General features: G+C 38.2%; 2 long non-coding RNA genes across 2 annotated transcripts; both read right to left on the bottom strand.

The window, feature by feature from the left end:
- Positions 1 to 2,533: 2,533 nt before the first annotated feature.
- LOC145584886 (uncharacterized) lies at positions 2,534 to 5,681 on the bottom strand. The gene is made up of 2 exons (XR_014100441.1): positions 5,280 to 5,681; positions 2,534 to 2,902 (listed from the first exon to the last, which is right to left on the bottom strand). It is a non-coding gene; the product is annotated as an uncharacterized LOC145584886 (long non-coding RNA).
- A 6,848-nt stretch (positions 5,682 to 12,529) lies between these two features.
- Positions 12,530 to 15,838, bottom strand: LOC145584878 (uncharacterized). The gene is made up of 5 exons (XR_014100436.1): positions 15,433 to 15,838; positions 13,713 to 13,815; positions 13,377 to 13,437; positions 13,202 to 13,262; positions 12,530 to 12,783 (listed from the first exon to the last, which is right to left on the bottom strand). It is a non-coding gene; the product is annotated as an uncharacterized LOC145584878 (long non-coding RNA).
- Between the last annotated feature and the right edge of the window lie 7,171 nt (positions 15,839 to 23,009).

The following is a 23,009-nucleotide window of genomic DNA, read 5'->3' as shown; positions in this document are numbered from 1 at the left end:
AAGTACGAGGCTTATTGGATTGGAAGACCTTTGTGGACTGTTTCTGCAAGTAACCAAGCTCCTCCTCCCTTATCTAGTGCATACAAGGCATGGTTGAATCCTAGAAGTAGAAGGGATCGAGTCGGATCACGCAACTTTGATGTGAAGGGACGTCTTGGAAGTAAGAAGGCACCTTCTAAAGATCGTCTAGGTCCGAGAACACAAGGAATTGAGTTTAAGACTCCTATAATGCCTAAAAAGAAGAATTGTGTGAAAGGAAAGGGTAAGGAGAAAATGGTTTATAGAGAGAAGCAATCAAAGAGTTCTAAGAAAGGTGAAAGGGGTGAAAGTTCGACTAGGGGTGTGACGCTTCGGGCTACAAAAGACACGTTAATGGTGAAGGCCGACCTAGTTGAAAAAGAGAAGGAGGTTCCTAAAGTGAAGAAGGATTAGATCAATATTGCATTGCTTTTATGATTTATAATTTTTATTTTTAAAATAAGGTGCATGATTCCAATAATTGTAGTCACATTTATTTCAATAATAATAGCATATTTATTTTCGCCTTAAATAAAAATTACAATGACTTTTTTTTATTTTATATATCCGAGTCAAGAAGTCGGACGCAATGGAAGAATAATAACAAATTCACAAGTCTGCGCCACGGAACAATTTGCAAAGTCTGATTCCTTGTTTTTTTTTGGAATTCCACCGTGCCACGGTGGAAATTTCCGTGACACGGTGGAACTCCCCGTAGCGCGGCAGATTTCTTCTTCTTTTTTTTGCTGGAATTCCACCGTGCCACGGTGGATATTGCCGTGACACGGTGGAATTCCCCGTGGCGCGGCAATTTTTTTTTGATGCAATTCCATCGTGGCACGGTGGGAGCTTCCATTTGACGGTGTCAGCTGCCGTTTGACGGTGTAAGCTGACATGTCGCTTTAGCTCCATTTTGCTATTTTGTGTGTTACTTGATTGACGGAGGAAGGATTTTATTTTGTAAAGTGGTCGGGCCCCCTTGAGGGGTTGCCTACGTATCCTTAAAAGGAATCAGGCCAAACGTAGCTCTATCGGGTCATGAACCCATGCAACTAGGCATAAAATTTCTTGAGTTGATCCAAGTTGGTTAAATTGTGGAAACCGTGACCATCCATATCTACCAATTGTGCCGCTCCGCCAGACAAAATGGATTTAACAATGTACGGACCTGACTAATTTGGTCTAAATTTTCCTCTTGGATCTAACACATTTTTGCGAAGTGCCTTAAGCACCAAGTCACCTTCCTTGATGTTCCTAGTCTTGACTTTTTTATCGAAATGTCGTGCCATACGCTGTTGGTAAGTTTGGACATGATGCAAAGTTGCCAAGCGTTTTTCGTCAAGTAAGACTAGTTCATCATATCTTGCTCTAATCTAGTCGACTTCATCTTGTTGGCTTTCTAACGCGATTCGGAGAGAAGGGATTTCGAGCTCTATTGGTTGTACAACTTCAACTCCATAGACTAAAGAGAAAGGGGTAGCCCCTGTTGATGTACGAATAGAGGTTCGATAACCCCAAAGGGAGAAATGTAGCTTACTTGTCCAATCTTTGTAATTTTCCGTCATCTTTTCGATGATAGTTTTCACATTTTTGTTGGCCGATTCGACCGCACCATTTGTTTATGGTCTGTAGGGTGATGATCTGTGATGCTTGATATGATATTTCTTTAATAGTTCTGCGCACTCAGCTTGGAAATGCGTCCCATTATCACTGATCATCTCATGAGGTACCCCATAGCGGCATATGATATTTTTCTCAATGAATTGAGCTACATGTTTTGCTGTTAACTTAGCATATGAGGCAGCTTCGCCCATTTGGTGAAATAGTCGATTTCTACGAGGATGAACCATGCCCCCTTGTCCTGGTGGCGTTATCTTTCCAGTGATGTCGATACCCCAAGTAGAGAAAGGCCATGGAGAAGTATATGTACTGTAGAGAAGCGAAGGTGGAACGTGCTGTAAATTTGCATAGACTTGACATTTCATACATTTTTTGACGTATTCGTGACAATCTCTCTCCATTGTAGTCCAATAATAACCTTGTCTTTGAATCTTCTGGACTAACATCTTGGCATTCATATGTGTTCCACATATGCCGGCATGAAGGTTTTCCATGGTTTTGTGTGCTTCTTTCTTGGCTATGCACACTACTACATTTTTTACCTATTGCAACCCCCAAATCCGTTGCATTAGGCGTCAAAATCCGTGACATTAGGCCTAATGCAACGGCCATGTACCGTGGCATCTGCTGGCGTTGCAGTAGGTCTAATGCAACGGCGTATGACACCTAATGCTACGGTGTCGATGATCCGTTGCGTTAGATCAATATCTGATGCAACGGCAACATTATTGCCGTGGCATTAGCTATAACACCTAATGCCACGTTTTCAATACCTAATGCCACGGTTCTCTATATCTAATGCCACGCAATGCATATAACTAATGCTAATAATAATGTAATAATAATAGTTATAATAATAATAATACAATTAAAATCTGACTTTTTAAAAAAAATAAATTAGAATTTATATTTATATAACTTAAAATAAAGTTTGTACATTCTTGTCCTTTAAGGAAAATTACAAAATCGAATAACACTAATTAACCTAGAAAAAAATCATAGCTAATCAATGTTTCCTAAAAACATTTTTAATCTGTTTAGACTACCATATACCGCAAAAACCAAGGTTTTAATGCCGGGAAAATTTGTCATCATCTTGAATCGATCAACAATTAGAGACAACAACAATAATATACAGGGGCAGCAGTGGCAATATCCAACCGCAACACTGTACAGGAGCGAGCAGGCCAGGAGGAGCAGCAACAACAACAATTGAAATCACCCATGCTTGGTGCTGGTACTCCAAATTCACCTCAATTTTTATCTAACAATAAACCAAAACATATGTTATTGTTCTTTTTTTGCATAAATTAATAGGAACCAAAACCCAAATTAGCAAAACAAAATCCATAAGCATAAGCATAAACTAAAGGCATAATATTTCCCATTCATTCATTGATCCAAGTAAATGCAATGAATAAGGAGATAATGACTTATCAGAGTGAAGCCCAACCTTCTTTGAAAAATTCACAAACTGAAATTTTAACTCAATTCAATATTATGAACTTTAGCAAAGTTAAATTAAATAATTGAACTAATTAGAGATATTCAAAAAAGGAAAAAAATCAATCGGATTCTAGAATGATAATTTTTCAGAGAGAAATCACAAAGATTTTGGGGTTATAGGGGTACATAGAACCTGCAAAATAGAAATGGTTAAGGTCTATCTTAAATATCAGCAGTCTCATGGTTTTGCTGTGATGAAAAATGAGCTTTAACATTGGCTCTGCAATGACAACCCCTACGTTGGGCTAGATAAGAAATAACATATATACGAAGCATATGTGGCAAGAGTTACTAAGTTTAAGTTGAAATTTTTATAGCTTTGATATGAGGGGAAAAACTCCACATACACCAAGCAATTGTCTTGACCATTTAGTATGTATAAATAGAGGATTAGGGAGAAAGAAGACTAATAGTTCTTAAAATTTCATAAATACATGTCTGGCTTGTCAACTTTCAATAAAGTTATGGATAATTATGAAAAATTCACAAACCTTGCTGTTTTGTAGTACAAAATGTTATACTGACCTTGTTCTAGAGTTCTAGTTCTAGTTCTAGTACTATATACCTACATTAAGATTAAAATTTGTAGCTCACAAGAATATACATGTAAAATTAAGTTATGTATTTAGAAAAAGAGGAGTTTGCAAAGATTAAAATTTAGAATTAACCATGACAAAATCTGCTAGAATATTTAGAAAACTACTAACATCATGGCCCAAACGAAGTGACAAAGCATAAAATACGAAGGGCATCTCATTCAAAAATGGTGGTAATGAGGTATAGTCTATGCATACAATTTGGTTAATATATGACAATTTCATTTATTATCAAGCATCATACAGTCACACTTGTACAACGTGAATTTCGTGTAAATTTGCTCCAGCTTTAAATTTAAGGTAGATGGATATCTGTGGAGAACCGAGCTAATTGAGCAAAAGTTAAACTTAATAAAACTTGTATTCTCAAGCATTCATTTTTATAATAAAAATAAACCAAGCTATCATTCTATAGTGGGAACTACAATTCTACTAGTTTAGCACAAATAAGTTTATACAATTCTAATAGGGGTGTTTCAGCAGCCAAGTACGGTGACATGGATTAAGAGCAAACATCCACAACAGGTTTCCACCATTACTCAATGTATGCACAACAAGGCAAACTCTAATACTTTATTAAGGAGCTCAAAACAGTAGAAAATTTACATAAGCACACAGAAGTTCCAAATATACTAGACCTACGATTGAGAAACTCATACATTTGCCACAACAATGGCAATGAACACAAGTATGTACCTCTATTTTTACATACTTTGCACGAACACTTGACTGGACATACAGTAAGAACTAATGAAAACTATTGTATTTAGAACTATAGTGATTAAACTAATTAATAAAAAAAAAACAAAAGAAAATAAGATAAAGATCCTCAAAACAACATTAACAAAAAGAATATAGAGGAAAGAAGGGGATACAACCTTGCCGACAGGGAAGTTAACTTTCAAATAAATAACATAAGCAATAATTTCCAAAAGAAATTCAATACTGTTATTTAGCCCATTGCTACTACTTAAATTAAGCATTAAATACTGGAATAATCTTTGTTATTTAGCTAATTGCATCGACTCAAATGGCTTTAACTCCATCATCAAACAAAAAGCACAAAACTAAAATTTAGCAATCCCAAAAATTGGGAATTGAAAAATCCCATGTTGATTATGTTTTCCTAAACACTAATTAAACTCAAATAATCAAATTATACAATATAAAACCCATTATATTTTAATATCCATAAAATTAAATAGGATGTACCCATTCTATTTTTCTTTTTCTAGCGGTTACCCAAAACCCCCAAATTGTCTAATATCTGCAAAAATAAAATCAATTATAGCCAAAAATTCTCAAAATTGTCATCACCAGCTACAAGTTAACAATTTTCGTTTATGGCAACTCTAATTATTCATACTAAATAGAAAAAAAAAAACCCAGAAAATTAAACTGGAACTTAGAAATTAAACCTCCACAAAACAGTAACATAACAACAACAAAGAACAATAACAACAAACGATGAGAAGAGATAAAATACGAAATTGAGATTATATACGCATATTTTGTAAATTGGACGATTTCTCAACTTACAAATTGCGGGTTGGCGAAACGACAATGTAAATTCCGCAACATAGAAATGAATACAGCGAGAAAGGACTTTTAGCCAGCAACATGGAATTCAGAGCATCAGAAGATTAAAGGGGTCGTTCTTCATCGCCTTATCGTCGCTGTTAAAAATTAACTGCAAAAAATCAAACAAAATCAAACAACTTAAGGTTAATTTTTGAAGCTATTAAGTAGAGATTCAAGAACAATTGGAAATTGGAAATAATTATGAAAATGGAGAAGATTAAGTAATTATATGAAGCAATTGGGAATAATAATATAAAAAAGCTTTAGCTGCCATTCCTTCGTATTTATCATTCTCATCTATCAGTATAATGAGCAGGAATTGGTTTTTTTTTTTTTTTTTTTTTTTTTTTTACTTTTTTTTTTGTTAGTTTTGTTTTTTCTTAGATTGGGCGGGCTTTCAAAATTTTCAGGAAAATGGTGAGGCGGAAAAACCCTAAAACTTTAAGCGCCAGATTATATCATTATATAGCTTTTGTACCGTGGTATTAGGCTTAATTGTCGTTGCATTACCCTATCTAACGCCACGGCACATTAAATCCGTTGCATTAGCCATTGCATTAGCTGGAATCAATATAAGTCGTTGCAATAGTCTTATCTAAAGCGACGGAATTGAAATTGTCGTTGCATTAGATCTTTTCTCACCGTGGCATTTGATAAAAAATGTAGTAGTGGCATAAGAGATTTCTCCCTAGTGTAGTCCTCTTGTGGAGTTCTCCCCTGATGAGCACATACAGTGAGGTCAGGAGCCTCAAAGCACGGCGTGCCCTTTTGTCAGTATTAGGAGGGCATTCTCCCTTTGTCACATAATTAAGGATATATGTATACCATGGTAATTCATCTTCTTCTTGTGCTTCTTGTTCATCATCAAGTGCGTGAACATAAGCCGGCTCATATCTTCTTTCTATGGTCAATGGCATTCTGATTGTGTCTGTTGGAATTCGCACCATTGATGCTAATTTAGCTAGTGTGTCGGCGAACTGGTTTTCTTCTCTAGGCAAGTACGTACATTCCACTTCATCTAGTTTCTCCGTGAGAGTTTCCAGATGAGCTTGATACATAGCGAGACTTTCACTTCTCACTTTCCATCTCTTGAAGATCTGGTTAATAATTAGTGATGAATCATCGTAGATTCTGAGCTTCTTAATTCCCAAGGCCACAGCTGTTTCTAATCCCAAGATGCATGCCTCGTACTCTGCGGCATTGTTGGTGACATCAAAGTCGAGCTTCATGGAAATTAGGATATGCTCTTCATTGGGTGATACAAGCAACACCCCTACACCACAACCCTTTTGGTTTGAAGCTCCGTCAAAATAAAGCGTCCAGCTATCATCTTCGGTCATGAGTAAATCTTCGTCAGGGAAATTGTACTCATCTTCTTCTTTCTCAATTTCTTCTAGCGAAAAATCTGCTAAGAAGTCAAACCGCAGAATCTTTGATGGCTTTTTGTGGTACAAATTTCAAGTCAAACTGAGCAAAGTTGACTATCCACCTTGATAATCTGCCATTGAGTGTTGCTTTTTCAAACAAGTACTTGAGAAAATCCATCTTGGACACGACATTCACTGTATGAGTGAGCATGTAATGTCTTAATTTCTGTGAGGCCCACACAAGTGCGAGACACAACTTTTCAAGTGGTGTGTATCGTGTCTCATATCCTTGAAGCATCTTGCTCAAATAGTAAATTGCATTCTCCTTGCTTTCGATCTCTTGTGCTAGAATTGCCCCCATCGTTTCTCTTGTGACCGTACTAGGTACTCTTTGATTTTGTCGAAAGCTTTTTGGCAATCATCATCCCATGTGACTGGGACATTTTTCTTAAGCTTCTTGAATATAGGTTCACATATCGCTGTGAGTTTTGATATGAACCTACTTATATATTGCAGCCTTCCAATGAAGCCTCGAATTTCTTTCTCATTCTTGGGTGGTGGCATGGCCATGATCGCTTTGACTTTTGTGGGATCTATTTCAATCCCTCGAGAACTGATCACATATCCAAGTAGTTTGCCTGATGTGACTCCAAATGTAAACTTTGCTGGATTTAATCTCATGTTGTACTTGCGGAGTCTTTCAAAGAACTTGCGAAGTGCAATGATGTGGCCTGGGCGATCTTTTGACTTGACGATCATATCATCAACATAGACCTCCACCTCTTTGTGCATCATATCATGTGACAATGTTGTGGCTGCTCTTTGGTAGGTGGCACCCGCATTTTTCAACCCGAATGGCATTACCGTATAGCAATATATACCCCATTGTGTGATGAATGTGGTTTTCTCCATGTCTTCCTCGTCCATTAATACTTGATTATATCCGGCGTAACCGTCCATGAACAATAGGAGTGCATGGTTTGCTGTGTTATCGACCAGAATGTCAATGTGAGGTAGAGGGAACCCATCTTTCGGGCTTGCTTTATTGAGTTCCCTGTAATCAACACACATTCTGACCCTTCCATCCTTCTTCGGAACTGGAACCACATTTTCTATCCATTCTAGATACTTGGATACTTTGATGAAACCTGCAGCCAATTGCTTTCTGATTTCTTCTTTGATTTTGAGAGCAGCATCCGATTTCATACGGCGCAACTTTTGTTTGACAGGCTTCATATCTGGAATGAGTGGTATTGTATGTTAAGCTATATCTTTGTCAATTCCTGGCATATCTTGGTATGACCAAGAAAATACATCAACAAATTCACTAAGCAAGTTAATTAGTCCTTTGCGTTCATCTTGACTTAGTGTTAACCCAATTTTTACTTCTTTGATAGTCGTATCATTGGAAATATTAACTGTTTCTGTATCTTCAATAATTGTTGTTTTATTTTTATGTTCTTCCATTGCTTTTATTATTTCTTTGTCATTTTTATCATTAGCAAAGCAATATTGATCAGGGTTAGGGGAAAGACACGCATCATAAGCAAAGGTACTCATTTTATTGAATTCATTGGTCATTACATCAAGGAGGGCAAGGTCAGCTGCAACCTCGCCGGAATTATTTGGGATAGAACGAGGAGACTCAACAAGAGACTCAGGATTGGATTATATAGCAGAAAGAGGGTCTGCCTCAGATCCAAAAGACTCGCCTACAGACTTAGACTCAGACTCGCCTACAGACTTAGACTCAGACTTGAACTCGAACCCAGACGACTCAGATTCATCAAACATAGGACCTTCGCCAGCGGTTACTTCCAACTTCTCTCCACTTGGCGTAGTGATCTTCACCTTCTTGCGCCATCCCTTTGAAACATTATCAGCCTGGACAATTAACTCAGAGGGGTCAAAATCTTTGCTTGATATAAAAACTTGAATGAGCTCAGAATCATCATTGTGGACAGGCTTGGATTCATTCTTCTCTAGTCCAAAAAGAAGATTAATGTTCAGATCATCATAACTTGGACTAGATGGTTTCTTAGTTATGAAGAGTTCACCCCCTTCATCGACGAAGTCACAATCAAGGAACATCTCGAACCCTGGCTCACGCTTCCCATTGTAGACAAAAGGCTCAGGGAATTCATAACATGGGAAGTTTCCCCCTTCTTTGATATATTAACCATTGAGAGTGAATGGATATGGATCCATTGCCATTTCCGTGTTCATGATTCGAGCATTATTGCGAGCCTTCATTTTCAGGAGAACTTGTTTCACATCTTCCTTTGTTAGCTTGAATCCCAAGCCAAAGGTATCTTTCTTGAGTGCACCAGGATGGCCCCAAAGTTCAGCCGTTTTCTTTTTGAGTCCGAGGGTCATTCTAGGGAAATACCCTTGCTTCTTCATATGGCATTAACATTGGTATTTGAATAAGGATCAAAGTCGAGGTAACACTTTTCCTCTTCTTCGATCATGAGAACATCGTCCAGCGAAAACCCCCAGAGATCTTCATCTTCTTCGTCATGTTCGACATGGACGATGGGAGTATCGATAACTTGAATACGCATGGGGGAAGCATCAATGGTAATTGGAACTCCTCCAACTATGGATTTCACTTTTTGGTGAAACGACGATGGGATCGTCTTTAGCTCATGAAGCCAAGGACGACCAAACAGCAGATTGAAAGAAGCCTTAATGTCCACCACCTGAAAATTGGTGCGACATTCAATGGCTCCAGTAGTTATGTTTAGCATGATAGTACCCACGGCTTGACGGCGAGTATTATTGTAAGCACGAATCCCTTGAGTAGAGGGAGTCAATTCTTCATTTTTTATGCCCAACTTCTTTGCAGTGCGGAGTGGGCATACATTGATTGCAGAGCCATTATCAACCAGGCTCATAGGAACATTTATCTGCCTACACACCACAGTGAGGTGTAAGGCCTTGTTATGTTGGTCCCCTTCCGGGGGCAGATCCTTGTCAGAGAAGGAAATCAAATTGCAAGTACTTGGAAATTCAGTAGTGAGAAAATTGACCAGTCCTTGAGGAGTCATATCATCATGGACTCCTATTTTCACCAGAGCATTCATCACAGCCTTTCGATGCTCGTGAGAGGTGGCCAAAAGCTTCCATACATTCGTTTCCACCTTGGTCTTTTGTAATTGTTTGACCACATCGTTGTTCACAGGGTCGATGGGATCAACTATTGGTTGTGATTGCGATGGAGGTGGAGGTGGATTAGGCTGTTGCAACCATCCACTTCTGGTGAGAACCTTGACCTCAAGGTCTCCCCAAACATCTTAACTTGTGCCAAGAGACAAACAGGCTATATCTTTGAGATAGACGTCTTCATCGTCACTATCACAAATTGCATTTACTTCTTCATAGTTCGAGACAAATACAACTTCTGGCAGAGGTTCATTCACAGGTTGAATGAGTATTGACGGATCAAAGGAGACTTCATCTTCAATGATAGCCAAAGCATCAGAAAGAGGACCTGTTTGAATATTAGGCTTCTTGCCCCTGGAGGGACAGGAAGTTGATTAGCATCAATTAGGTCTTGGATCGCATCCTTCAACCTCCAACACTTCTCAGTAGTATGACCCTTGCCTTGATGAAACTTGCAATGAGCATTGGGGTCATAGCTAGCAGTTCTGTTCTCTGGTCGAGGTTCTGGAAAAGGTCCAATTGGCATAATCAGCCCTTGACTATGCAAGCGATCAAAAGCCGCATCACAAGTCATTCCCAAAGGTGTGTAAACCCTCCTTTGCCTTTGGAATTGAGGAGGAGCATTAAGAGCCAGCACATCATTGATATTGACATTGTTGGTAGCATTATTAGGCTTGGAAGACGAAGAAGAAGGAGTGTCGTTCTTCTTGTTTTTCCAAGTGTTTTTGTTATTATTATTGCTACCAGCAGTCTTCATGAGTTCATCTTTGATATTGATTCCAATATTGTACACAACTTCGAAGGTATTCAAAGGCAGAAACTTCAAGTGTTGCTTGTACTTATGAGTCAAATTTGCAATAAACAGACGAACCATCTCTTTCTCCTTGGGAGGATCCACCAAGAGCGTAGCTATTTCTCTCCACCTGCTTCGGTAAGTAGTGAAGCCTTCATTCTGCTTCTGTTTAAGAATGGAGTGTTCACATTCAGAAGTCCTGGCTTGGATGTTACACTTGTAACGATTCATAAAGCTCTCAGTAATGTCCTCCCAGGTCACAACATGTTTGGATTCTAGAGAGTAGAACCACTGTTGACAGGCATGCTTCAGGGAAAAAAGGAACACAGTAGGGAAGAGTGTCACATCTAATCCCTTAAGAGCCATGGTCGCGAAAAGGCCTTCAAGTGGAAAAGCGGATTATCTGTAGGCTTGAACTTGGGAATTGAATGTCAGCAGTTGAAAACTTCTCGGGAAGTTTGTCCCTTATGGATGAAGAAGTGACAGGTTGTTCCACATAAGTCAACTCTTCAGAGATCTTACTCGTATGTTCCTTGATCTTGTCCATTGCAGCGGCAGTAACATTGTTTTGATTGTCTTGCTCTACCGTGTTGACTCTAGTGGTGAGTGTTTGCATCATGTTAGACAAAATCTCAATTGTCTTGTTGATGTTCTCGATATCTTCCTAAGTAGCCATTGGTTGAAAGTAGACTGGAGATGGATCTTGTGGAGATGATTGTGGTGGTTTCCTTGTACGCCTCTTTCGTATAAGAGGTTATTGAGGTATTGACTCGAACCGTAACAATCTAACCCTGCTTCTTGACCAAGTGATGTGACACCGAAACAAACACACCTTTAATGACCAAACTTAACTTTAACCCATCCGGAAATAAAAAAAAAAAATTTTGAATTTTGAAATTTACTTCTTTTTTTTTAAAAAAAAAGTATGGGAGGATACCATCCGACTTACTCCGAAAAAAAACGAAAAAAAACGACACAAGACCACCCTAAAGTACAGTCATGAAATGGTGCACGACTAACGGAAATGTGTGTGAACACAACATGTGAGTGATTAAGTGAAGGTTATAGACACGTGTTATGGCCGTACAGCTAAACAGGACACCAAACCTGACATACGAACCACATAAGCATGCACAAAGACCAAAAAAAAAAAAAGCTGACCGGACAAACCTCCTAGGCACCGTGTCACGGTGTTGACTGTTGTGACATGGTACAGAGCACCGTCAGACGGGGCAATGCACTGTGTCACGGCATTGCACACCGTGGCACGGCAGGTCTGCCGTAACACGGTGCGCAATTCCAGGTCTAAATTTGTGTAATTTCCATATTTTAATCAATTTTTAGTCCGTACTAATTACTATGTGGAAATAAAAACCCTCGGTCATGGGTTAAACAAAAAGAGAAAACACATGAGAGTTAGCACCATACAAACCATGTAGCATTTAGTCACACTAGTGGAAAAAAATCTATTCGTAACGGGCAAAAAAAGCTTATCCGTAACGGGCAGAGGGCGTTACGTGTACTGCTGTTACGGATAGGCTATATTATTCGTAACGAGCAGCGTCCGTTACAAATAACCTGTTATTCGTAACGGGCATTTCAATTGCCCGTTACGAATAACGGATTATTCGTAACGGGCATTTCACCTGTCCGTTACAAATAACTCGTTATCCGAAACGGGCCTTTCACATGCCCGTTACAAATAACCCGTTATTAGTAACGGACATTTCACCTGCCCGTTACAAATAACCCCGTTATTTGTAACGGGCATGTTATCTGCCCATTACAAATAGTATCTCCCCCAATTTAAAAAAAATACCAGCTATCAGCACATGCTGGACACATGCCGGACAGCTAGCACAATTATTTTATTAAATAATGAGAAAAATTATAATGTATACAAGTACAATATAGGCTTTATATATAACAATATACATGTACAAATGTTATTGAGTATAAATTATGTAAAAACAATGGTACACAATACTTTAAATTTCATCTTTATACCCAAATAAATACTAAAAATTTAAATAAAAAGAAATTCAAAATCACATCATCTCTCTTGGACATCATATCTTCTTTCATATAGGATTTTCCTCAAATGGTTCCCCGAAGAAAAATCATCAATGTTTTCCTCCTGTACACAAAGAAACACAAATAATTTCAAATTTATTTAATTAAAAAAGCCAAAATGAAGCTAAGAACAGAGCAAAACTATAAGTCATACACCTTTTCGAATAATTAATTATATAAAAAAGTAAGTCCTTTCCTCCTAGTAACAATTAAACAAATTATTTCTATAATTATTCAAACAAACTGAAGCTCACATATAATACAAACGGATGTTATTAATTTATTAGACAACAAGATAGATTCCATGGCATGATTAAACAAAAACAAAAATTAATACCTACAAACACAAAGTAAAATTAAAATTAAGAAACTCAGATCACTCTTGGCTAAGTATAAAGCGAGTCGGATCAAAAAAACACGCTGAACATATTTCCCACAAATTAATCCAAACAAAAGCAATAATGTCCCCAAATCAAACTTACATATCCAAACAAAAGCACCTTTCTTCACTGTAGCAGACTTGATTATGTCTACGAACTCCGGCTGAACGGACAAAAGGAAGAAGAAAATCAGGTAGCAAATCTTTTATCTGATGTATTGAAAATGTAATAATAACTACTCCAGTAAATTGAAATTCCAAGTGCTTAAAAACACTACCTTAAGGGAAGCACCGCCGACCAAAAATCCATCAACATCAGGGCCAACTCTTTGCACTTACCTGCTAAATGAGAAAATTACATCATACCTCAATTTTTGAAATCTACCAAAATTTGAAACATAATCCAAATTCAATGCACAATATTGGACACGTGGCTTAAAACCAGATCAAGTTCTCAAAATAATTCCTCAAAAACTCGATAATTTCACAAAAATGCAAATATCATAGCAAATCAACGCAAAAAACACAAACAATAACCAAATCCGAACCCTAATTAACGCAGATCTACCAAATTAATTGAAGAAAAATTTAGAAAAAAAAAATATAAATTATACCTGAGCAACCTTGTAGGCGGTGAGATCGAGTACTCCCAGCAGCTTATTTCCTCTCAGGACTAGTATTAGACTCAACCAAATACCTATTATAATCTCCCTTCATCTTCAAATAAAACACCATAGAATCACCATTATTAGCAGCAGGAACAAGCTTGTCTACTAAGTCTCACTTCTAGAGCTAATATACCAATTCAGTAGACTTATCTTGTCCACTAAGTCTCATTTCTAGAGCTAATTTTATAGCTTAAAATTTACTATGTTATCAACAAACAAAAATTTAACACCATAAATTAAGTATCATTTACAAAATTTCTATGCCAGCACTCATCAAAAGAAATCCATCAGCAGAAAATTAAATCGATAAGAAACTCACGGGAAATAAAAACAGGTGAAAATCAATTACTACCTAACTATTTATATAAGTGTAGAAGTCAAGAAAACACAAGTTAACTTCTTTCCAAATTTAGTTGAAAAAGGGTAGATTATTTGGACAAGAAACAACAAGATGCGTTTGAAAGGAGAATAAAATGCACTGACATAATATAAATTTATGCAAGACAGTCAATTATCCCAAAAATGGTACTCAGATTTGAGTACTCATGTCAAACACAAGTATATGTTGCCACTCTGATACTCAGCTAGCTACAAGTGTTATGTATCTATACTACTATACCCACGAGGACTTGACATTACTTGAAGTGAAATGGTGAGTCCGACCAACATAGTCTCATACACATATGCAAAGTTGCAATATCAAAACAGATTTCAAATTGATAAACTACTAATCCAAGTTTTTGTGTTTTATCATATTGTTTTTTGGTTCAGTAATTTCTCCTTCTACTGCGAGAGAAAGCAAGACAAACTTAACAATAGTAATTCAAAGCCTAAGAGCAAGGCAATGAACGGTTTAACAGCTTTGTTGTTACAACACCATAGATATTACGCGGGATATCATGTGTAAAAGTATGATAAAACATCTCCACAAACCAACTAGGAGTCTTTCTCAATTGAATTTTGCCACCACTTATTACCACCTTCTATGCATTACAACAAACATCTACAAAGAACAACCCACGTAAAATCACTCACAACTCAATATCATTTCCGTAATCTATGCCATTCATACAAAATGGACCAGCCCCCACCTGATTCGTCATTAAAAATTCGTAGTATGCCTTGAGATTGCAGCAACATTATTAGTCCTAAAAACCAGGATTTGTAATAATCCCAATACAAGTATAATTTTTTACAGTCACCCTCCGACTGGTTCATAAAAACTGCGACCAATCAAGAGTGCAGAAAACAATTTTTCGAGTACAAAATCAATTCCCTTTAATACAATACTCCATTTACCGCAGAACTGTTGTTAAAACAATTGCAAATCAAAATCAGAACAAAAACAACCTCAAATAAATAGAATTCACATTAAAATCAGAACAAAAACAAACTAAAATTTCATTCATCTCAACAATTAGACCTCAATTCACAACAAAATTACCACCAAAATTAAATAATTCATCAGCCAAAACAGATAAATCATCAACCGACAACTAATTCCATAAACAGAAACATCATTAAGATCTAAAATGTGACAAATTAAAAGACTCAAATCAAGAAATGTAACTAACTTAAACCCTAAAATCCCTAAATCATCAAACAAAACAAAAATAAAAAAATCGACATAAATGCAAGAAAAAGAGGAGAAAGAAAGAGGCGAAACCTGAGGAGTCTCGCTGCTGCCGTTTTGCAGAGATCCAGCAGATGCTCGCCGGACTTTCTTCTTATCGGCGCCGATCGACTTTCTTCATATTTTCTCACAAATTAAACCAATTTTGCAAAACCCGGCTCATTTCCTTAATCCTTCTTCCCTTCTCACCTAATCAACATTAAACAATAAAGTATCAAAATCAAATCGAAAAAAAAAGAATTAATCAAATCAAAAACCTAAAAAAGGGGGAAATTAAAGGGAGGTTAATCAATGGAGGGAGGAGAGAGAAAATGGAGGTAAAGAGAAGTGAAAGAGAGAATGAAGTGAGAAAAATTCGGCAAATCGCCATTGAAGGAGAGAGAAAGAAAGTAAGTAAGAGAGAGGAGAGAGAGTGTGACTGATGACGGCTGTTTGAAGAGAGAATGAATGCATTAGACTTTTAGGGTTTTTAACGTGTGGCCAAGTATCTAACCTATTTGTATCGGACAGCTGGGGTCCGTTACACACACTAACTTAATTGTATCGGGCAAAGAGTTGCCCGTTACGAATAATGAGATTTTTGTAACGGGTATCATTTTGCCCGTTACGAATACTTTTTTCCGTAATATTACGTTGCTTTATTGTAACGGACTATTATTTACCCGTTACAAATAGGTTTATTGTAACTGACAAGTTAATGCCCATTACAAATAGGTTGTTACCTAAGGTCAAGATCTATGTTCAACTATTGGTCAAGCTTTGGGTGTCAAAAATGGTACCATGGTTAAGAGTTTGGACGCGTTAGCAAGGCAGCCTCCCTTGAGGGTGTATGCCAACAGGCAGCTCTGCGAGTTCGTGATGAAATTGAACTCGACTCCATGGTTTGGGTGGATTTAATAACTCGGATGAACCCTTATTGCCATGAGCGTTTTTAGGTTGATAGAGCTTAAATCTCTCGGGGCTAAGACGCATGTAGAAGACACACGTTTTTTCAGAAAAAATCGAAGGAAGTTGATTGTGAGAAGAGAAAACAAGCCACCGGACTGATTTTAGGACTGCCGTGACACGGCAAAGTGCACCGTGCCACGGTGATGCACACCGTCAGATGGTGTACTGCCCCGTGACACGGAAGATTCTGTCGTGGCACGGCAGTCAGAAAATCTGACTGGTGCCCTATTTTCCTTCGTACGCAATCAAGTTATTCAATTTTCCCTACGGGACAGACCAAAATGCGACGTTAAAACGTCTATGCTTATGCAAAAATGCCAAATTAATCACAGGAATATTTTTTTCAAGAATATTTCAAGTCTCATCCACTCATCTTAATTAAATACCGATCACTCAAATCGATAAATTACCAAGAATCCTCCCCGATGGAGTTGCCAAATTGTAGGCGTCGTTTGAAGTGCGCCTACGTTAAAGCATGTTGTGAATATGCTTGGAACTCATAGGAAGTGGGAATTGACATATACGATTAGGGACAACGATTAGGGACAAAGAAAAGTAGGGAGCCGCCAACAAGTTTTTAAGGAACTTGTAAACCGTTCACGGATTATAAAAAGGCAACCACGATAAGGGACAACGATAGGCAACAACGATTGACCCGTGAAGGTTACACCCCATTCATAATCCATGAGATTACTAACTCCATATGGTTCGGGACCACGAAAGGAGGATCGGGGATGATGGTACGAAGTGAGTCATGGAGTCACATTCGCCCGTATTGGCCTCTACTCGATTATTATAGTGAAAAGCATTCCTGCGATCTCAAAGGCATACAAACAGAAATTCAATTTGCTCCAAACTATTATTCAGCTCAATTGGTTTAATATTATTGCAACATATAATTCTAAAATATTGATGATCACTTGATTAAATAACAAGATTAAAAAGGAACCTAAACCGGTTGTCCAAATTATCTTATTAGGCGTGATTTTCAATTACATATTCCCTTTAAACATGCAATATGGTGATCATAAATATAATAGAATTATCATTAATATTGGAAGCAATTTAATAATAAATCCAACAATATAAAATCGTTAGAAAAATAATAGAAATAAAAGGAACATAATTCTTACTTTGATTCTGTTTGCTTGCAACTATAAAATAATAAACGAGTTAGTATCTTCAAGGAAATAATAATAATACGATAATTAAATTAAATAGAGTTGATTTGGGGCCAAACCCTCAAACAACTCTACTTTTCACGCCTTGGTTTAAGGACAGAACCACGAGTAAAGTATGGACTCCTTGGAGTGCTTGAAGAAGGAATTTTGAAAGAAGAAAGGTAGGCTAGTGTTTAGGCTTGAGCATAGAGGAGAGAAAAATAGAGAATTAATTGATGCCCCCTACATCAGAAATGAGGGGGTATTTATAGAAAAAATGTGCTGAGGGAACACAAAAAAAAAAAAAAAAAAAAAATACACCCTAAAAAATGCACCACGACACGGAAAAGGGCACCGTGACACGGGGAATCCAGCGTCAGACGGGGAACATTCTCGTGACACGGTGGACAGCTGTGTGACGCGGGAAATATTTAGGGAAGGGGGAACAAAACGCGTGAAGGGTTTACGCAAAAAGGACACGGAATTGCCCCGCGTCATAGCAGGGGCACCGTGTCACGGGGAATCCCACCGTCAGACGGGGAACATTCCCGTGACACAGTGGAATACTACCGTGACGCGGGAGCCTGTAGTCCATTTTTCCGTCTAAATTCATTTTTAACCCTAATTTCGTTCAGCATTTTTAAGTGCCGACTGATAATTTTGGGCCATTTCTGATTTATAATTATTAATTGGGCTAAAATAAATAAATAAATAAAAGGTTTGGGCCAAAATAAATAATAAAATAATAAAATAAAAAGGTTTGGGCCAAAATAAGTAATAATAAAATAAAAAGGTTTGGGCTGGTATTAAAAAAAAGAACTATGCTTTGACTAAACATCAAGACTAATCCATGGACTATTCAAAAATTGAGTTTAATTAAATACGATTTTTTAAGCACTCTCGGGAGTAAATACTGAACCCGACCAATAATGGCGGTGAAAGGTTGTTCATCATCGGGTTTGGTTTTGGGGAGACATTTTTAGATGTCTACACCTTGTGAGCAGTAGCGTAGAATCACCTGTTCAAGCCAAGGAGCACCCTCCCGAACCGGGGAGTTGGCGCCAGACCAGGGGTGTCAAGAAGCAAGGTTGAGGCCTAAAGATCGCCCAACTAGGTGAAGAAGCGCACCACCAGGCGATAAGCCAAAGGTCTTAACCTCCAGACATGTGGTAAGAGGGTCAAGTGGAACCTAGATAAACCAGTGCTTTACGGGAGGCAATCCGTATTTTCCTGCTTTTTAGTTTAGTTTTATCCAATCTTTTTCTTAGTGTGAGGAGAGAGGAGGGAATTTAATGAGTTCTGTGAGGTTTTTTACAAGTTTGAAGGAAAAGGGTTCGTCAAATTTGGAGACAAGAAAAGAAGAAAAAATTGGACTCAATGCTGTAGCGCGCCCGACCGGGTGAGCTCGTACCCGACCGGGCGCGAGAAGGGAGTCTAAAAAGGAAGAATTTCACCCGACCAAGCGCGAGAGCAAGGAAGACGTGCCCGACCGGGCGCGAGAGTTGACGAGTATAGAACTTTTTTTCGCCTGATCGGGCGAGATGGTGCTCGACCGGGCGCGAGAGTAGAAGAAAAATTAAAAGTGACTTCGCTCGATCGGGCGAGCTGGCGTCCGACCAGGCGCGAGAAGGGAAAACTTTTAATCAGTAGATCGCCCGATTGGGCGACCAGGCGCCCGACCGGGCGCGACAACACAACATCCGGATCCCTTCTTTTCTTTTCTTCTTCTTCCTCCTTCTTTCTTCTCCCATTTTTTTCTCTTTCCTCCATTGATTCTCTCTCTAAAAAACCTTAAACCTCTACCTTCTCTCTAAGATCCTCTCTCCAATTCTTACCGAATTTATTTTTTTTACATGTTCTTACTCTTCTCTTCATCCTCTACATTCCTACACCAATTTTACCTAATTCCAAACCATTTTTTTACTGCCAATATTTCAGAAATGGCATTAAAGAGGTCAAGAACACAAGATGGGCGGGGTTCTAGTTTGAGCCAAGAATATGATCCGGATTTGTAGCATCCTCAATGGCCAAGCATTCGAATCACCTCGGAAACACAACGAGAACGGCTAATCAAGCTCTACGAGCGTGAGGTAATCCCTTCTCGGTGGTTGCACCGCCCTACTCTCGAATCTTTAGGCTTATATGATTATGTTAGGAGATTCATGAATAATATAGGAATGAGAAAATTTGTTGATATGTACTATCCTACATTTCGTGAATTAACTTGTGAATTTCTTTCCTCTTTGAATGTTGTTAATAGTAAAAATGGGTCAAATTTATTTTTTTAGGTTGAACAATAAAAGTATTAGTTTAACTTATGTCGGATTCTGTAAATTGTTTGATTTGGAATCCGAAATCCCCCACCATTGGCATGAACAATATAAAATGGAAGATATCAATCATGTTTTAACCGGTTTACCAACCCCGAACGTTCAACATGCTAGTCCCCGACCTATTCATCACCATATTCCTAAAATCTGGCAAAGATTAAGAGGCCTAATTACTAGGATAGCTGTTAAGAAAGCCGGATTTAGTGTGACTAGGGACCAAGGTTTCACTAACTATGAGGGGGATACCTATATGACCACTAGGCATCTAGAGGACTTGGGTTGGGTACGGTTGGATAGCCAAAAACATCCCCCATTGGTGTGTTAAGGTAGGAACAGAGCAACCATTGCCTATCTTCCTATGGTAGTGCCATCGCTATTCATATGCCCCCACCTCCCTCTAGGCAAGACTCAGAGACCTTATGGGATCTACAGAGCATAGGAGAGGCCTTAGGCCGTATTGAGGGGTCTTATGGGGAGATTAGACGAATGGTTGGTTCTATAGACCAACGTTTGGGCTACATTGAGAGGAACTAGGGTAGGGCTTTATACCCTATGTTTGATGACTATTATCCTCGGGGTGATATTCTCGACGATGCTCTCTACCCTGAGTGGTTTCAGGCACCAACCTAGGGATACGTCGATCCCATCTCCCATGGTATTTACACAGACTACTCGACCTTTCATGGATATGGCCAGGACATTCCTTTTAAGGGGGCCTCTGGGGGGGACTTATAACCCTAATTATTTTGGTGGTATTTCTTCTGGTGATGCAGGTGGTAGCGGCGGAGGATTTGGCTTCATGGATGATGAGGCGGAGAATAAGCCATGTTGGGCTAGTTCCCGAGCCAATGAGGACATTGTCTAATCTTGGCTTGGGGGAGATTTTTGGATGATGGTATCTTTCTTCTTCTCTTTCTCTTATTTTTTGTGTGTTTTAGTATAGATTTATTGCTTTCTAGTGTAGTTTTATTGCTTTGATAAAAATACAAAAAAAATTGAAAAATAAAAAAATACAAAAATACGTTCTAATGAATTGTAAGTCATGCTTCCCTGTGCCCCATACTTGGAAATTTTTTTGATTCTTGGTATATGATGATGAGCATTGTGGATAGGTTAGCCATGATTTGAAATTTGAATGCTTGGATGCCTTAACATGCGTCAATTTTGTCCAACTACTTGTGAATGTAGTGCTTGAATAGTTGATTTGGTTAGGAATTATGTGTTAGTTCCTGATATGCCAATGAATTTGAGTATTGGTTTGCAATTTTGAGTAATGTTTGTATGACTCAATATTATGCACATTGAGGAGGACGAAGGCATTTGTTCTTTAGGTAGCCTTCAGATGAAATTAGATACATTTGTTCCCTTCTTGCTACCTGTAGGGAATAAATTTCAAACTTTTAAATCCCACTAGCTTGAACCCCACTGTGATCATACACTAAAGTACGGTGGCGTCCAAAAGGGAAGAAGATAGAGCAAAAGAGTCGCCAAAAAGTTTTTTAGGAACTTGTAAACCATTCACAGGGTGAAGGTTACACCCCTTAACGATCCAAGAGATCGTCAACTCCATAAGGTCATGAACCAAATAAGGGTTCGGGGATGAAGGTACAAATCCAACCTAAAAGAGATTGAACCTGCCCTAATAATAGGCCTCTACTTTATTCTGATCGTATTCATGTGCGCTTTTTGATTAACATGCAATCAATAGGATTACCCTAAACCTATTTACCTATGTTGGTTGAATATTAATGCACAAATAAACTATTATTGGCGATCACTTGAATTATAATCACATTAACCCTAACAAGATTATTAAATATCTTATTAAGCGTGATTACAAGTACCAATTCCCTTTAAACATGCATAAAAGGCGTGATCAAGCAATAACAATAAATAATATCAAGCAACATAAATAAATAATAAATAATTATGATAATAAAAATATAATCATCAAAATAATAATCATAATAACATTCATAATCATCATAAATCATAACAATTATAATAGGAAAAATACACTTTAATAATCCCAATTATGGGCGATTTACCTACAATAATCCCAACTATTGATTATTCTACAATAATCCTAACTATTAGGTCAGTTTTCCTCTAACAGTCCCAAACCGGTCAACAAAAGTCAACAACCTATTATTGTAGGTTGTTTGACACGTGTCAGCGTGTAAGTGGTTCCAAAAATTTTTTTTAAAAAAACAAAAAAAAAAGAAACTAAAAAAAAAAAATTCTGGCAGCCGCCCCTAACCAACACCTCCACCTCCTGCCGCCCAACCACCACCTCCACCTCCGCCGCCCAACCCTAAAACACCACCTTCTCCAGCCATCCAAGTCGGAAACGGCTCCCACGACCAGCCGCACCCCCAAAACCGGCCAAAACACCAAGCGCTTGCCCGTGAAACCACCATTAGCCCCAAATCGCAGCGTGGGTATTCTTGGGTATTCGTGGGTGTTCGTGGGTATTCGTTGGTGTTCGTGAGAATTCAGTGGTTGTTCGTGGGTGTTCGTCGGTGTTTGTGGGTGTTCGTCAGCGTGGGTGTTTGTGGGTGTTCGTCAACGGAGGAGAGAGAAAGAGGCACGAGAAGGAGAGAGATCGAAGGGAGTTTCGTGGTGGTTGAGAACAGCAGCGTGGGGCTGCGCTGCTGCAATTGGTCGGAGGGGGTAGGTGAACGGTCGAGGCGGCGGGGCCACGGTGTTGGGCGAAGAAAAAGCATGAGCCACCATGGCCTAGGATTTCATGGTGGGTGTAAGGTGGTTGAAGGGAGAAGGGGGGTGGCTGAGATGACTTTTGATTTTTTTTTTCTTTTTATTTTATTTTTTTTAATATTAAGCCAATCATGTGTTGATATGTGGCGTTTAAAAAAAAAAAAGAGTTTACCTTTTTAGCAGGTAACCGGTTTTTGGGACTGCTGGAGGAAAACTCACCTAATAGTTAGGATTATGGTAGAATAATCAATAGTTGGGATTATTGTAGGTAAATTGCCAATAGTTGGAATTATTAAAGTGTATTTTTCCATTATAATAATAAAATCATAATCATAAATCATAATTAAAATAATCATATCAACATTAAAGCATAATAATAGCAAGATCCTAGGCATGATACTAACAAGATTAATAACAAACCCTAGCATGTCACTAAGCAATAAAAATAAAATCT

This window comes from Chenopodium album, chromosome 2 (assembly GCF_948465745.1).
Source record: "Chenopodium album chromosome 2, dcCheAlbu1.1, whole genome shotgun sequence".
Lineage (NCBI taxonomy): Eukaryota > Viridiplantae > Streptophyta > Magnoliopsida > Caryophyllales > Amaranthaceae > Chenopodium > Chenopodium album.
The sequence above is the reverse complement of the archived record's forward strand: the minus strand, read 5'-3'. Positions and strand labels throughout refer to the sequence as shown.